Here is a 10,000-nt window from a genome sequence, read left to right on the forward strand (position 1 = left end):
TTATGATAATTTATATATTTTTAGTATTTAAAGTTTTATATATTTATTCTTAATTGAAACCAACATGAAAGGGGGATGAAAGAGGAAGGGAGAAAAAAAAAGAAAGAGGAAGAAGAGGAAGATGGAGAAGAAAAGAAAATCTTATTTTTTTAAAATTCTAATTATTCTATTTTTCTATATTTATACTATAATTATTTCATTACCCCTAAATATTTATTATATATTTTTAGATACTTTATATATTATTGTATATCTTATTCTTTTATTCTATTATGAGTAATAAATATATATGAAGAAGGAAGAAGGAAAACTTTAAAAGCTAAGAAAAAGAGAGAGATAAAAAAGATTGTCCTTTTTTTTTTTATTTTTTTTTAATTTATTATTTATTTTTTAATTTTTTTTAAAAAAAAGAGGAGAGAGACTTTTTTTTTTTGAAACCGAGAAAAAAACAAAAAGGATACGGAAAAAAATAATGATTATATGTAATTTTAATATAATTTTTCTTTAGTTTTAAGGGGGGGGGGGTTAGGTTAAACAACGAAGAGGGTATCTTTCCATGCTATTCTTTGATTTTCATTTTCTCTCTCTTAATCTCGTTTTTCTTTTTCTTTTTCTTTTCTTTCCTTCGTTGTCATTGTTTCCTTTTTATCATGTCTTTTCTCATTCTTCCATTCTTATTATCTTTTTTTGTTTTGTTTCCTTTTTTCTTTCCTTTCCTTTCTTTATTTTGTCTTCTCTTTATTACATTTTCCTTATTCCTCGTTTCATTGTCCTCATTACCCCCTCTTTATTATTATTTTTCTGTTCTATTCCTATCTTTATTTTCTTCCTCTTGTTTTTTCTTCTTTTTCTTTTTCTTTCTTTTTCTTCGTCTTCGTCTCATCTTTATCAGCTTATTCTCTTCTTTTTTTTCTTCGTCTTCGTCTTATCTTTATCAACTTTTTTTTTATCTCTTATCTTCATTTCTTTTTTTTTCTCTCCTTTTCTGTCTTTCTCTCTTTTCAATTATTATTCCATTTTTTTTTTTAAATTTCTATTTATTTATTATTTTTTTAATCCAATTTAAAAAAAATACATATTATTATATATATATTTTCTTATTATTTCATTCATATCATTTTCATGCATATTATTTTTATATCATTATTCTTTTTATATTATTTTTATTATATTTGTTTATATTATTATTATTATTTTTATTTTTTTTATATTCCATTTATACATATTATTATTCAAAATTATTCTGTTTTTCGGTGTAAAGAAGGAGAGAAAGAAGGAGAGAAAGAAAGAGGGAAGAAAGAGGGAAGAAGGAGAGATGGAGAAAGAGAGGAGAGAAAGGAGGGACGAGGACGAGGAAGAGGGAAATTTGGAAGAAAGGAGGAGGAAGCATAAAGTGAGGGAGGAAGGGAGGTTGATAGATGGATAAAGTGATAGATAGGTAAATAGATAGGTAGATACGTAGGTAGAGAGAGATAGAGATAGATAGATAGATAGATAGATAGATAGATAGATAGAGAGAGAGAGAGAGAGAGAGAGAGAGAGAGAGAGAGAGAGAGAGAGAGAGAGAGAGAGAGAGAGAGAGAGAGAGAGAGAGAGAGAGAGAGAGAGAGAGACAGAGAGAGAGAGAGAGAGAGAGAGAGAGAGAGAGAGATAGGATAAATAGATAGATAGGTAGATAGATAAGTAGGAATGTAGATATATAAATATATAAATATAGATAGAGAGATAGAAAAAGAGAGAGAGAGAGAAAGAGAAAGCGAGAGAGAGGGAAGAGAGATAAGTGGAAGATAGATAGGAGAGAAGATGGAGAAGAGATAGCGAGAGAGAGAGAGAGAGAGAGAGAGAGAGAGAGAGAGAGAGAGAGAGAGAGAAAGAGAAAGCGAGAGAGAGGGATAGATGGATAATGGATAGATAGATAGACAGACAGATAGAAAGAGATATAGAGAAACAGAGAAACAACAAACCAAACATACAAAAAAACAAACAACAACAAAAACCAAACAGACAAAAAGGCGTAAAAGAACACAGACCGATGAAAAGGAGAAAGATGGAGAAGGAGAACGAGAGATAGAGATAGAGATAGAGATAGGGAGAAAGAGAGTGACTTACACCTCAGCTGATGCTCTTGCACTCCGCTTGAATATCCGTCTTGCATATGATCATTATATATTCACTAACCTTTGCTCGTTCCGTGGAGAGGAGGGGGGGAGGGAGGGAGAAGGAGAGGGAGGGAGAGGGAGGAGGAGAGGAGAGGGAGGAAGGGGAGAGGAGGGGAGAAGATAAAGGCGGAGAGGAGAGAGGAGAGGAGGAAAAGAGAGAGAGAGAGAAGGGGAGGAAGAGGGAAGAGGGAGAAAGAGAGAGAGGGGGAGAGAGAGAGAGAGAGAGAGAGAAAGAGAGAGAGAGAGAGAGAGAGAGAGCGAGGGGGAACGCAAGAGGGAAAAAAAAATCAACAGAGATGAGTGATGGATAAGACCGTGGCTGACTGGCTTCCCCTCCCCTCCCCTCCCCTCCCTTCCCCTCCCCTCCCCTCCCCTCCTCTCCCCCTCCCCTCCCCTCCCCCGACCTGACGAGACGCTCCCGACTTTCTCCGCAAAACTCTCGCGCAGCTGATTATTGATGGCGTCGAGGGCGCTTCGTGGACCTCGGAATGGATCACCTCCCTTGCCAAGCCTAATAAGAACAACAGCAAGTTGCAATCACAATGACCGCCCTTGTTAGCTCTCGTGGGATTGCAACCGCGTGCAACCTACAGGGGTGCAAACGCCGGGGTGCTCTTAAGGCTCAGTGTCCCCTTGTATTTGGGAGCTGTTTCCGCCCTTACAGACGAGGCTCCCAGGGTCGCCGGGAGAAAGATCTCTTTGCATCTTCGTTTGCATAACTCAACACTGCGGGTTGCACCTTGGTCGGGTTTTGTCCGGGTCTGCAGGAACCGAAGTCTTTCCGAACGGGAGGAAAAAGGGAGGAGGGAGGGGACGGGGGGGGGGGGGAGGGGATGGGGGATGGGGGGATGGGGGATGGGGAGGGAGGGAACGGGGGGAAGGGGAGGGAGGAGAGGGAGGAAATAGGGAGGGGGGGAAAGGGGAGAGGGGAAGGAGAGGGGGAAGGGGAGGAGGGGGATGGGGGAAGGGGAGGGGGAAAGAAAAGAGAAATGAGAAGAGGGGAAAAAAAGGAAAAAAGGAATAGAGAAATAAATGAAAAGAAAAAAAAAACAATTGAAAAACGAAAAGATGGAAGATAGAAAGAAAAGGAAATTATTATTATTTTTCCCCCCTTTTTAATCTTCTAATATACACCAATAAGCTCGATCAATGACAAGGAAAAAATGAGAATAAATGAAAAAGTGAAATAATTGCAAATGAAAAATACGTATCTTTTTATTTTCCTTTTTCATCCTCTTCTTCTTTTTTTCTTTTTTTTTTAATTTCTCTATTTTTCTTTCTTTTTATTTATGACAAGAGATGCATCTTCTTACACTGGTCTTTCTTAAGGAGTTTTGTGGATGGGCGGCGGGCGTGAGGCGAGAGAGAGAGGGGGGGGGGGAGGCGAGAGAGAGGGGGGGAGGCGAGAGAGAGGGGGGAGGGGGAGGCGAGAGAGAGAGGGGGAGGGGGGAGGCAAGAGAGAGAGGGGGGGAGGGGAGGAGAGAGAGAGAGGAGGAGGGGAGAGGCGAGAGAGGGGGGGAGGGGGGATGCGAGAGAAGGGGGGGGAGGGGAGGCGAGAGAAGGGGGAAGGGGGAGGCGAGAGAGAGGAAGAGGGCGGAGGCGAGAGAGGATGAGAAAGAGAAAGAAAGAAAGAGAGAGAAAGAGAGAGAAAGAGAGAGAGAAGTGAAGAATATAAGAAAAGGAGAAGAAAACAGACACACACACACACACACACACATAAACACACACACATAAACACACACACACACACACACTAACACAGATGTAAATTTTTAGATAGATCGATAACTGGACAGACAGATAGAATTGATAATCGATGGAATCACATGAAGAAAAATGGATAGATAAGGAGATAGGGAAAAAATAGAAATATATCGTGAAAATAAAAATAAAATAAAAGATAAAGAGACAGAGATAAAGTACTATATATAAAAAAAAGAAAAAAAGAAATAAAAGAAAAGAAAAGAAAAGAGAAGAAAAAAAAGAAAAAAAAAAAAAAAAAAGAAAAAGAAGATGGAAAAAAAGAAAGTAAAGAAAAAAAAAGAAAGGAAACTTCTCCATCTCTCCCCCCCCTCCCCCTTCCCCCACAACCCCCAACCCCCCCACTCACCCCCCCCCAAAAAAAAAAAAAAAATTGAAATCACTTGAACTCGCAGGCTTCCAGTTGCAACGCCTTGCAACGCCTTGCAACGCCGGCCCGGTAACTCAGCCACTCACACAAACGCTCACTTTGCACACCAGTTTCAACAATTCTCTCTTGCACAAAAGTCGAGAAGTGTTTACAACTCGGATTAATTTGAATAAGTGATGCCTTTGTTGTCCGCGGACGCGCTGGAGTATTTGGCTTGTGAAGGGAAACCGGGTTTTCTTTTTTTTTCTTTTTTTGAATAAAGTTTTGATTTTTGGCTTTTTTTCCTTTTTTTGGTTTTGGATTGCCAACGCTTTTTTTTTTTTTTTTTTTTTTTTTTTTTTTTAAAGGGAAACCGGGTTTTCTTTTTTTTCGGTTTGAATAAAGTGTTGATTTTTCGCTTTTTTTTTGTTTTGAATTGCTAACGCTTTTTTTTTTTTTTTTTTTTTTTTTTTTTTTTTTTTTTTTTTTTTTTTTTTTTGCTTGTGGAGAGGGAAAGCAAGTCAGTTGCTTTAGCGGAGCGTTTTTTTTTTTTTCTTTTTCTCTTTCTTTTTTTTTTTTTGGTTTGGTTTGCTAATTTTTTTTTTTTTTTTTTTTTTTTTTTTTTTTTTTTGCTTGTGGAAAGGGAAACCGGGTCAGCTGCTTTGGCGGAGCGTTTTTTTTTTTTTTTTTTGCGGTTGAATGCTATAAAGTGTTGATTTTCGCTTTTTTTTGTTTGAATTGCTAACGCTTTTTTTTTTTTTTTTTTTTTTTTTTTTTTTTTTTTTTTTTTTTTTTGCTGTGGAGAGGGAAAGCAAGTCATGCTTTAGCGGAGCTTTTTTTTTTTTTCTTTTTTCTTCTTTCTTTTTTTTTTTTTTTTTGGCTTTGGTTTGCTAATTTTTTTTATTTTTTTTCTTTTTTTTTTTTTTTTTTTTTGCTTGTGGAAAGGGAAACCGAGTCAGTTGCTTTGGCGGAGCGTTTTTTTTTCTTTTTTACTTTTTTTGGTAATTTTTTTTTTTTTTGGTTTTGGTTTGGTAACATTTTTTTTTTTTTTTTTTGCAATTTTTTTGCCTTTTTTCCTTTTTTTTTGTTTTCGTTCGATAACGTTTTTTTTATTTTTTATTTTTTTATTTTTTTATTTTTGGTTTGTTAACGTTTTTTTTTGTAGTTTTTTTAAAGTTTTTTTTTTTTTGTCAACGTTTTATTTTATTCAATTTTTTATAAGGTGTTTTTTAGGTCGATTTTTTTTTTTTTTTGCTTATAAAGTATAAATTTTTGGCTTCGGGGGATTTTTTCCCCTTTTTTAGGGGGGGGGTAACGTTTTTTTAGGTGGATTTCTTTTCTTTTTTTTTTTTACCTTTTATTTTGGGTTTGTTTTGTTATTTTTTGTTTCTTTTTTTGTAGCGTGTTTTTTTTGGTCGATTTTTTTAAACGTTTTTTTAACCCCCCCACTCACCCCCCCCCCAAAAAAAAAAAAATTGAAATCACTTGAACTCGCAGGCTTCCAGTTGCAACGCCTTGCAACGCCTTGCAACGCCGGCCCGGTAACTCAGCCACTCACACAAACGCTCACTTTGCACACCAATTTCAACAATTCTCTCTTGCACAAAAGTCGAGAAGTGTTTACAACTCGGATTAATTTGAATAAGTGATGCCTTTGTTGTCCGCGGACGCGCTGGAGTATTTGAAGGGAAACCGGGTTTTCTTTTTTTTCTTTTTTTGAATAAAGTTTTGATTTTTGGCTTTTTTTTTTCCTTTTTTTGGTTTTGGTTTGCCAACTTTTTTTTTTTTTTTTTTTTTTTTTTTTTTTTTTTTTTTTAAGGGAAACCGGTTCAGCTGCTTTGTCGAAGCGATTTTTTTTTTGGCGGTTTGAATAAAGTGTTGATTTTTTGGCTTTTTTTTTTTTTTTTTGTTAATTTTAATTTTTTATTTTTTTTTTTTTTTTTTTTTTTTTGTTAACGTTTTTTTTTTTTTTTTGGTTTTGGTTTGGTAACAATTTTTTTTTTTTTGCTTATAAAGTGCTTTTTTTTCCTTTTTTCCTTTTTTTTTGTTTTCGTTCGTTAACGTTTTTTTTATTTTTTATTTTTTATTTTTTTTTTTTGGAAAGGGAAACCGGGTCAGTTGCTTTGGCGAAGCGGAGCGCGTTTTTTTTTTTTTTTTTTTCGGTTTGAATGCTTGTAAAGTGTTGACTTTTTCGTTTTTTTTTTTCCTTTTTTTTGGTTTTGGATTGCTAAGTGTTTTTTTTTTGTTGGAAAGGGAAACCGAGTCAGTTGCTTTGGCAGAGCGTTTTTTTTTTTTTTTTACTTTTTTTGGTTAATTTTTTTTTTTTTTTGGTTTTGATTTGGTAAATTTTTTTTTTTTTGCTTATAAAGTGCTATTTTTTTGCCTTTTTTCCTTTTTTTCGTTCGTTAACGTTTTTTTTTATTTTTTATTTTTTATTTTTTTTAGCTTTGGTTTGTTAATTTTTTTTAAGTTTTTTTTTTTTTTTTTTTTGGTCAACGTTTTATTTTATTTATTTTTTTATAAGGTGTTTTTTAGGTCGATTTTTTTTTTTTTTTTTTTTTTGATATAAAGTATAAATTTTTGGCTTCGGGGGATTTTTTCCCCTTTTTTAGGGGGGGGGTAACGTTTTTTTAGGTGGATTTCTTTTCTTTCTTTTTTTTTTTTATTTTATTTTAGGTTTGTTTTGTTGTTAAATTTTTTTTCTTTCTTTTTTTTGTAACGTGTTTTTTTTGGTCGATTTTTATTTAACGTCTCTTTTGGGAGTTTTTTTTTAATTTTTTTTTTTTTTTTTTTTTTTATTCAGGATAGGAACCCCCCCCCCCTTTTTTAAGGCTTGTAAAGTGCTCGTTTGTGGATTTTTTTTTTTTTTTTTTTTTTTTTACTTAGGCTGGGACTTTTTCTTCTTTTTTTTTTGAGGGAGGGGGGGGGCGAGCTTGCAAAGTGCCTGTTTTGTTTGATGTGTTTTTTTGCAAGGGGGGGAGAATGGTGGTGGGAGGGGGGGGGGAGGGGGGGGGGGAAGGGGGGGGGGGGAGGGGGGGGAGGGGGAGAAAAATGGGGGAAGAGAGGGAAGGGGAGAAAGAGGGAGGGAGGGAGAGGGGGAGAAAGGGCGAGAGAGGGAGAAGGGGAGAGGAAGAGAGAGAGAGAGAGAGAGGGGAGAGAGAGAGAAGGAAGGAGAAGAGAGAGAGAGAAAAGAGGGAGAAGGGGAGAGGGGAAGAAAGAGAGAGGGAGGGAGAGAGAGAGAGAGAAGAAGAGGGAAAAGGGGGAGAGAGAGAAGAGGGGAGGAGAGAGAGAGAGAGAAAGATAAAGAGGGAGAAGGGGAGAGGTGGAGAAAGAAGGAGGGAGGGAAGGAGAGAGAGAGAGAGAAAAGAGAGAGAGAGACAGAGGGAGGAGGGAAAAAGGAGGAGAGAGAGAAAGAAGGAAAAGGGGGAGAGGGAGGGGGGGAGGGGGGAGGGAAGGGGGAAGGAGGAGAGAGAAAGAGGGAGAAGGGAAGGGGGGAAAGAGGGGGGGGGGGGGGAGAGGGGGAGAAAGGGGGGGGAAGGGGAGGGGAGGGGGGAAAAAAGGGGGAGAGAGAGAGAGAGAGATGGGGGGAGGGAGGGAGAGAGAGAGAGAGAAGAGGGAGGGAGGGAGGGGAGGGGGAGAAAGAGGGAGGGAGGGAGAGGGGGAGAAAGATGGAGGGAGGGAGAGGGGGAGAAAGAGGGAGGGAGGGAGGGAGGGGAAGGTGAGTTGGACTTACAAATGAGACTCGGTGCTATGAATTCCTGAATGGAAACGCTTGAACAGAAATCTATTTTTTCCTCCTTTTACACTGCCTTTTATTGCTTTCCATGCGTAGATTATTCCTTTTTTCCTCCCCCTTTTCCCCCTTTCCCCCCCCTTCCTCCCCCCCTTTTTCCCTTCTCCTCCCCCCCCTTTTCCCCCCTTTTTTCTCCTTCTCCTCCTTTCCTCCTCCTTTCCTTCCCCCCTCCTCCCCCCTTCCCCTCCCCCCTTCCCCCTTCTTCTCCCCCCTCCTTTCCTCCCCTTTCTCCTTCCTCTCCCCCTCCCTTCCCCTTTCCTCCTCCCCCTCCTCCTCTTTCCTTCTTTTATCCTCCCCCTTTTCCTCCTCCCCCTTCTTCTCCTCCTCCTCCTCCTCCTCTTCCTTCTTTCCTTTTTTCTCCTTTGTTCCCATCTTCTTTTCTTTTTCTTTCCTTTTTTTCAAAATTTTCCTTCTTTCCTCTTTTTTTTCCTTCTTCTCCTCCCCTCCTTTCTCCCCCCTCTTTATCTTATCTTCTTCTTCTTTTTTTTCCCTTTTTAAATTTTATTTACTTTACTTCTTCTCTTTTTTCCCCTCCTTCTTCTTCTTTTTCTTGTCTTTTTTCTTTCTTTTTCTTTTCTTCTTTATCTTCTTTTTCTTCTTCATCTTCCTCTTTCTTTCTTTTTCACTATTTCGTATATATACTTTATCTTCTTCTTCGTCTTCTCCTTCTTCCTTTTATTTTCCTTTTCACTGTCTTTTATTACTTATTTTTATTGATTTCCAATTAATCAACGAAACGAAAACAAAATATCACTCAGGTTTATATATTTTTTCCTTCGCTATTTTCTTTTCCTTCTTCTTCTTCTTCTTCAGAGCCTTCCATCCTTTCACCCTCCCCCCCCTCTCTCTCTCCAACACCCGTTTCCTTTACCCTCCCTCTTCACCCTCCCCCCCCCCTCTCTCTCTCTCTCCAACACCCGTTTCCCTTACCCCCCCTCTTCACCCTCCCCCCCCTCTCTCTCTCTCCAACACCCGTTTCCCTTACCCCCCCCTCTTCACCCTCCCCCCCCCTCACCCCTTCAACCTCCTTTTCTCCCTCCATCCCCCCCACCCTCAACCCCCCTTCTCCCTCAACCCCCACTCCCCTCAACCCCCCTCTCCCCCACCCCTTCTTCTCCCCCACCCCACCCACCCTCAACCCCCCTTCTCCCTCAACCCCCCTTTCTCCCCTACCCCCACCCCATCGCCCCCCAACCCCCACCCCTCCATAAGCTCTCCCTTTCCCCCCCACACTCCCCTCAACCCCCTACCCCACCCCACCCCACCCTCCACCCCCTACCCCACCCTCCACCCACCCCCTCCACCCCCTCCACAAGCTCTCCAAGCGATGAATATGGAGAGACCCGCGAAACTCATGCCATCTCTTCATCACCAGCTCCCCCCTCCCCCCTCACCTTCCCCCCTCCCCCACTTTCCCCCCTTCCCTCCATCTCCCCCCCTTCCCCTCCAGCTCCCCCCCTTCCCCCCCAGCTCTTCCCCCCTTCCCCCACAGCTCTTCCCCCCACCCCGATACAAGGCTCCACTTTATTACACGCAGGTTCCTTTCAGATGCAAAAGCCTTGTAAACCTCCAGCGAGGGAACAAGAGGCCAGAAAGCTACTGAAAATCCCTATTCTCTTGTAAATCTCGGTGGGCGCTCGAACGGGTGGGGGGGGGGGGGGCGGCGTGAGAAGTCTCGGAGGTGGGTGGGTGGGGGTGGGGGAGGTGGGGGGGTGGGGTGGGGGAGGTGGGTGGGTGGGGTGGGGGGGCGCCGTGAGAAGTCTCGGAGGTGGGGGGGGGTGGGTGGGGTTGGGGGAGGGGGGGGGGGGGTGGGATGGTGGGTGGATTGAAGAGGAGGGGGAGAGGGGTGGGTGGGTGGATTGGAGGTGGAGAGGAGGAAGAGGAGGGAGGGAAGAGGGAGAAGGTAGGAGGGAAGGGAGGGGGGAGAAGGAGAGGGGA

The 10,000-nt window shown here is 40.6% G+C and overlaps 1 pseudogene; it reads right to left on the reverse strand.

Moving 5' to 3' along the window:
- The window catches only part of LOC119584797, a 23,598-nt pseudogene that overhangs the window by 6,977 nt on the left and 6,621 nt on the right, over positions 1-10,000 (reverse strand).

This window comes from Penaeus monodon, chromosome 18 (assembly GCF_015228065.2).
Source record: "Penaeus monodon isolate SGIC_2016 chromosome 18, NSTDA_Pmon_1, whole genome shotgun sequence".
Taxonomy (NCBI): Eukaryota; Metazoa; Arthropoda; class Malacostraca; order Decapoda; family Penaeidae; genus Penaeus; species Penaeus monodon.